This window comes from Rhopalosiphum padi, chromosome 3 (assembly GCF_020882245.1).
Source record: "Rhopalosiphum padi isolate XX-2018 chromosome 3, ASM2088224v1, whole genome shotgun sequence".
Taxonomy (NCBI): Eukaryota; Metazoa; Arthropoda; class Insecta; order Hemiptera; family Aphididae; genus Rhopalosiphum; species Rhopalosiphum padi.
The window spans coordinates 13,888,798-13,896,364 of record NC_083599.1 but is presented as its reverse complement, the minus strand read 5'-3'; the positions used below and the strand labels follow the sequence as shown (position 1 = coordinate 13,896,364).

The following is a 7,567-nucleotide window of genomic DNA, read 5'->3' as shown; positions in this document are numbered from 1 at the left end:
GTTGCTTCGCATGTGCCGTCGACGGCGGCGGCCGGCTGTGGGCGGTGCCCGGACGCCGGCCAATCACGGAGCACCGCCGCTTCCCACTGCCGCGCCACGATGACAATCAATCATTATTTTTTCTTTTCTTTGCTCTTCCTCTTCTCTCTCTCTTCCTTTTCCTCCCGCCACGCCGTCACCGCCGCCGCCGCCGCGTGAAAACACGCGATTCTCCGACTTCTCCTTTTTCCTCCGTCTCGCGCTCGCCGTCCCGATAATTATTCCCTTTTTTATAAATATTTTATTTTTCTTTCGAGCGCATACCGTATAATGACGCGACGCGTTGTCGTGCCCTGTGGTTTTTGTACATTTTTACGGTGTCGGGTACGCCGGCAGCGCGTTGTTATCGCGGGTCGCAAGTGGCGTCGTGCCCGTACGCGATGGTCGCGAACGCTCTCGGGGTAAGGCCGGATATGCGCTTGCACGCGAGTGCGGGCAGACGTCGTTTTTTCAGTCCCGAAATAACTTGGAGACGAAAAAAACAACGACTGTCGATCGATGATCGCGGTTATTTGATTACGGCGTTTGTCGAGAATAGTATCATGTGAAATCATATCCTTTTCGGCGCTTACGGCGGCGGCGGCGGCGGCTCTATATAAAACAATACGACAATATCGTATTTTTGTTTTTCGACACAAAAAAATGTCGATACAACTATTGTTGTGTTCGATAAAAAAACGGCGATAACAATAGTGGTAATCGTCGTTGGTATTTTTCAAACGAAAAAAATACACAGAAGTACATCGCACTATTTTTGCTAGCACTTTTTATCAGCCGCATGCCCCGCGACAAATGTCCGTAAACACGACCGTGCACACGGTACACGAGGGCGCCGGTTATGCCGAGGGGTTTTATCCGACCGCCGGAGTAAAATTAACTTTAGTTCCGTCGTATATCGTATATTTATCAACGTTTGGCCTATACAACGGAGAACGATGATTATTTATGTTATTATTATCGCGTCGTCGTCGTCGTCGTCATAATATCGAAGAATCGCTTCGTTAAACCATTATTTTAACCAGTAATAGTTTATTAAAAGCACAAAACATTTTTGTGTTACCTTTTAAAATATAGCCGCCAATTGGTAAAATGTATAATTTTCTATGTAGGATAACAACTCATCAATTAATGTGTTTATCGACGTACGAAAATAATTAAAAAATTTAACATTATCTTTTCGAAGTCGCGTATACAATTGAATATAATGGCCATGTGATTGACGTTCAGAATTTATAGAATGGACCCAAAATTGTCGTCGCTGATTTTTAAGTACAGGTACGCCAAATATGACAATGTAAAATGTAACAATTTCGTTCGAATCCGTTACAGTATTATTTCACCTACGTTTTGTACCGCAAAAAACCTGTACGAAACTATTTTTTTCAATTAAATAAAATGCGTCTACTAATGGTCGTGTGAACTGATAAATACGTGCGTCAAAACTGTTTAGCATGACGAAATGATAATTGAAAGGCCTCTGAGTTTTTTTAGAATCGGCGAGTGGATAATGAGTAGGTTATGAGTTATGACCAACGGATCACAATTTAATATTAATTAATATATTAATATTTACTACGATAAATATTTTGTTAACGACTATTAGGTTTATGGCGCCGGGTAGATGGGTAAGTGGTTGGTAGGGCTGATGGAATATTAGACTATGGCCTTTGAACAATAAGTTCAAGTTCACCACGCTATTTTCATTTAATTATACATAATTCTTACAATGATAAGTTACCGAATCCATCTATCCACCGGAAATGATTATAAGTATTGTGAATTTGTTAACAATACCGCAATGTATAGGTCAGTTTTTCGGTAACAATAGTGTCATATTGTTGTACACAAAAGAGATATTATTATATTTGCATGATATGATATACGCATATACGTCATTTATTAGTTATTACTATATAATATATAAGCAACCAGGCAGGTAATTGAGGTACTAAGTACTAACTAAAGAACATAGAACTATAGAATTAGCTGATTATACTCTATCTGTGTAATTCACGTGTGCGTGAACGAGCTTGACGAGAATTTAATATTTAATTATCAATTATCATATTCATAATGTCAATAATATTATGTTATTTATATTATTAATATTAGTAAAATTATGATTTAAACATTTTTTTCATTATTAAATTATTAAAAATAAAAACAATTTACATTATTTAATACATTATGTTCTTCTTAAAAATCGATACGATATCATTGTTTCTACGATAATTATTAATTAATATGTCGCATTTGTCGCAATCATGAATGTAAATATTAAGCTTAAAAATAAAAAATTCATTGTATTTTTTTAAAAAAGTTTCAACGTTTTAAAACAGTTCAAGGATTTTGTTTGTTAAAGTGTGAACAAAATCACGGAGGGCATAAAACAATCGTGGAGTTTTAAAACTGGCGTTCGAATAATCCCATTAAAAACAATTTGTTTAATTTTAGCGTTTCCTAGTGAATTTTCGTTTATAATTAAACATACGCTATCGATCGACAACGGCGTAGTCTAATCTGCTCAACTTACTTAATGTGAATGACCATCTGACATAAAATAGGCTGCGGTTAATTTTGATAGAATATTAAAGTCACTTTGATTTTTATGACTTATAATTTATGCATTTCCTAGATAAATCAAAACAATTAAGAACTTCCTAGAACTGCAATTATATTGAAAACACTGATGGGAATAACCCGAGCAGCGACGTTGTTCGTGCTCATAATATTATAAACATAAAGACATAAAGTAGATACCTTCTGATGAAACTAATGTAGCATTTAAGTTTTTTCATAATATTAAAAGTCAGACTACAAGCAAGACAGCAAAATTTCTTTGGCGAGACTTTTAATGCAACGTTTTTTTAATAATGAAATATGAAAATATAAATAAAAATACTTGTTATAGTTATCTTCTCGTTCTCGCCACCTCACTGTTGTAATATAACCACATGAACACATACAATTTGTTTTCCTCGGAAATGCCAATGAGCCAATGTTGATAAAAATATTTTAGTTAATAATTATTATTAACATTTACTTAATTTCTTTTCAATTTAAAATGGAAAAAGGCTTGTAATTTATACTCAGCAAAAATATTAACTGTGATAAGAATCAACATGTTTAATTTATACTGAAAGTTAAAAAGTTTCTTATTTTAATTTTTAATATCATGTTTGCTGTAGATTATCGAATTTATTACTATATTTATTCAAGTGCACATGTTTCGTTGTGATTATTTCGTTGCCGCATAAGAAACAATGTTTTTGGAGTTCAAACATAATATTATTATTACATGTCTACAAAAACTGCTTTTCAATTATTATACATAATATAGGCAAAATTATGTCGACAAACGCGCCAAGATAAATACTATCAAATAATTAAGAATGATCAACAAATAAAACAATTTATTTTAATTTTTAACTCGAACGTTTTTATTGACCTTATTTGTTGGTTTTAATCAAACATGCAGTGCAAATAGTGAAATCGGAATACAGAAATGAAAAAATAATATATTGAACTTATTGGAACCAGATGATGATAAAATAATAATGTAGGTACAATAAAACAATTTTTTTCAGCTACTCGTCTGAAACGACTTATCCAGTTTTTTATTTTCACATTTAGACATTTTAAAACGCTATATATTTGTCCATTCGCAGGTATTGTACATAGACATAATATACATCATATTATTATAGTATAATATATTAAAAGTGAAACGACAGATAACACAATAAAGCGGATGTGCCCGGATTAGATAAAAAAATAATAATATATAGGTACCTACTTTAATCGCATCACGTGACCGTAGAAATGTCACAAAATATTTATTGTGTGCGCCTGTACCAACTGTTTGCAGATCGTTTGCAGAATTATACCCTATATAAATAATACTTAGATACTTAGAATACCTAGAAATTGGTATATATATACCAATACTATGTAATATATATATAGTGTTACGGACGTTACGGTTTTTGCGTTCGATTATGTTATTTATTAGATCCGTCCTGAGGATTAAATAAATAGCATGTACGCAATCATATTATAACAGTATTGTATAACATTTCCTCGAATGCAAAAAATTATTGCGATCATTGTGACACGTCCATTGTCAATTATCATCTTCATTATTCATATATACCTTTTTCTACTTACAATCTGTGCGGACAGAATTGTTGTACTATAAAAATATAATTTTAATAATTTTTTTTTTAAATATTCGGTTAATCGTTAATTTAATTTTGAAATTAAGTTATTTAAATCGTAAACATTATTATTTAATGCATTTTAAAATAATAATATTATGATAAAAAATAAATACGATTTTTGTTAAAAAAATGAATATTGTTTTTGTTTATAGTAAAATAATTATAATAATACTAACTTTGTTTGAAAAATAATTGATTTTGATTAATTTAGACTATACCAAGTCATCAATTACATTCCTGAAAAACTCACCAAGTCCATAAGTAAACTATGCAAAATTAAAAGTCCATTTAGTAATTTGTATTATGTAGATATAATGAGCATTATAAATTTTACAGTCATAATATAAATATATAATCTACACTCATCATTAAAACATTATTTTGCTAGGAAAAAATCAATTAAAATATGCAAAAAAATTATTTTAGTAACATTTGGCGAACATCCGGTTTAAAAAAATATCAAAAGCTTATTCTAAAAATCATGTTTTTGTACTTTGTGTGTTTTGCACGTACGGGGACAAATTATATCATAGTGACATAGTATATCATTGATAATTATTTACACCGCTCGCAATGCGATTCAGCTAGCAATCGCGCATTACAACTTTAGGTTCGGGCGACGGGCAATCTCATACGCGCATTGACAAGGTTAGGTGAGTAGTGAATATTAAAATTAAAAAAAAAAAAAAAACCATGCTGATATCATATAATTCGTTTTTGTTCGACATATGAGATACGAATATTATTATTTTATTTTTTCGTTACCCCGAAACTTCTCTTAAACGATTACGATTTCGTACAAAACAACCGTATGTGTATATGTTATTGTCTCGAGTTCGGCATAAACCCGCGATTGTTTCGAGTCGGAACAAGACTATGATAATACAATACAATATAATATGCCGCGTGTGTAAATACGGCTGGCAGGTATTATAAACGATATATACCATCGGTGGCATCATATAATATACCATATATTATGTCATTATTCATTTAGAATGAAATTGCATTGCGATTCATCATTCGCACTAATTTATACGCATACGGGTGTATATTATTATGTCTAAATATAATCGTACGTTTAATTGAAACCACTGTCGTGTGTATAATAACGTCTCGTTGTCTCGGCCCAACAGTTTCATTCGCACCGCATTACTATTATATTATTATTATCGTATATTATTATATTATAAACTCTACCTATGCACACCGCGTGCATGTGCGCCTATATTATAATACCTATATAGGTAGTATAACGTATGATATTATGATATTATGTCGTTATTGTATTCGCGACACCTATTATATCGTCAAAATATACTAACATGATATAATAATAATATAATATTATTATCGTGCGCAATATTTAAAACGACTCGAAACCCCGTGATCACATTACGCGCACATACGAATGCTGCAACGGAAAGAAGAAAAAATCTGATATTATAATACGTAGGTACCTATATACGTCGTAATGTTCGATAATTCCGAACAGATGTCGAACGATCCGCAATAATTCGATTCGCGCCGTCACAGACCTTTAAACCCTCAACATTTGAGCTTATATTGTGTCGAGTTATTGATAATACGCAATAATAATGAATAAGCGGCGACGCTCGAATTCACGATTTGTGTTGGCATGTTTTCTTCTTCCTAAGAAAATTAATATAATATTTCCCGTTCGAGGTTTTGCTCGTATAATATATACGTCTTCGAAGTGTTTTTTTTTAATTTAACAACACCAAAAGTTAAAAAGCCGTTGACCGCGGTTACAACAGAAAATAACTAGGGCCCATTGTTTAGTTATTTATATAACGGAATATAAGTATATAACGGACCTGATTGCAAGTAGAGAACAATAATAATTATTTATAAATTACAAGTTTATATTAACAATTCACGGAAAAACAGTTGTGCTCGATACGCAGAAGAGTCTCACATTTTAGTTTTCGCCTAAAGGTATATCATTTATATAGGAACTCAATTCTCATTTATTTTCAACTATTAAATATTTAAACATTTTAAACCGATGGAACATTATACACATTTACGCCAGTCCATTAACAAAATTTAAATTATTATAATGTTCGCTGTTCGGTATTATTAGTTTTTATTGACCAAGTCCAAGCAATATTACTTGCCGTAATACGAACGTTTATCCAGCCCCCCCCCCCCCAATTTCAAAAATGTGCATCAAACATAACTATTGTAAGTCGTTTGTGCAGTTTTGTAAAATCAAAATTTTCGTTTATAAAGAAAACCGAAAAAAGTTATACCCATTTCAGGGTTTTCCGTGTCACTTCAGTTGAAATAATATATAATATCTATCCTATATAATACAAACACAACAGTAATACAATGAATAATTATATGAATTTCCACTTCTTAATTCTGAACATATTTTTATGCGAACACAAACAACTGGATACAACAAATATTTAAAAGCCAAAATAAATTGAATGTTTTGTATTCACCTATACGGCAATATTATGTTTTTATATTAAAAATATGACCAGAATTGAGAAAGTACCCCCTGATAAGCCACACACAGCTAAGTTGTCTGCTATATTCATTCAATATTAATATCATAAATGCGATAATTCTCTCATATTATCGTCTATTCCTTTCTAATAGTTCTTATATTTGTTATGAGATATAATAAATCATAATCACGGTCAACGCTCAAAAAAATAATATGTTAATGATACAATATTAACATTTTATGTGTAAGTACCGTATTCGTATTGCTATATTATTACAGGACGGAGTAAATAATATAATATATATATATTATATATACACGTAGGTACCTATACAGTTTTTTTTGTATATAGTCGTGTCGGCGTCGATTCTACACAAGAAACTACACGGTGTAAAAATACGATCGACATACAGTAGAGAAATAAATAAAATATAGTATTATAAGAATCATTAATTTTTGTTGTTCGTTACCTATTTTCTGTCGCATTCACCGAGTGGCACTAACATACATACGTGCGTGTTTGTCGTGTACACTACAGACACGGCAGGTAGGTACTCTTCAATACGCGTGTACGCACATATTGTTATTACAAGGATATTTATCATAATACAGTCATTTATATATTATTCTCCTCTTTGTGTGTATAAACAACCCGAGTCGTGATATTATATGATGTGTGTGTGTGTGCGGGGCGAGATAAAAAAAAATACGTAGGTATACGTATGTCCGCGTGTGCGTGGTGCACGGTTGTAACCGTGGTGGTGGTGTATATGTATCGAAAAGTGAAATGCACACCAAAAGCTATATAATACGCCGAGGGTGTTTA

General features: G+C 32.0%; 1 protein-coding gene across 1 annotated transcript in view; it reads right to left on the bottom strand.

The window, feature by feature from the left end:
• LOC132926377 (transcription factor Sox-3-like) overlaps positions 1–173 on the bottom strand; it is a 4,593-nt gene extending 4,420 nt beyond the window's left edge. Inside the window, exon 1 of the mRNA XM_060990729.1 lies at positions 1–173. This exon is cut by the window's left edge and continues 4,420 nt beyond it. The gene's annotated coding sequence lies outside the window, so the exon portion shown is untranslated.
• Between the last annotated feature and the right edge of the window lie 7,394 nt (positions 174–7,567).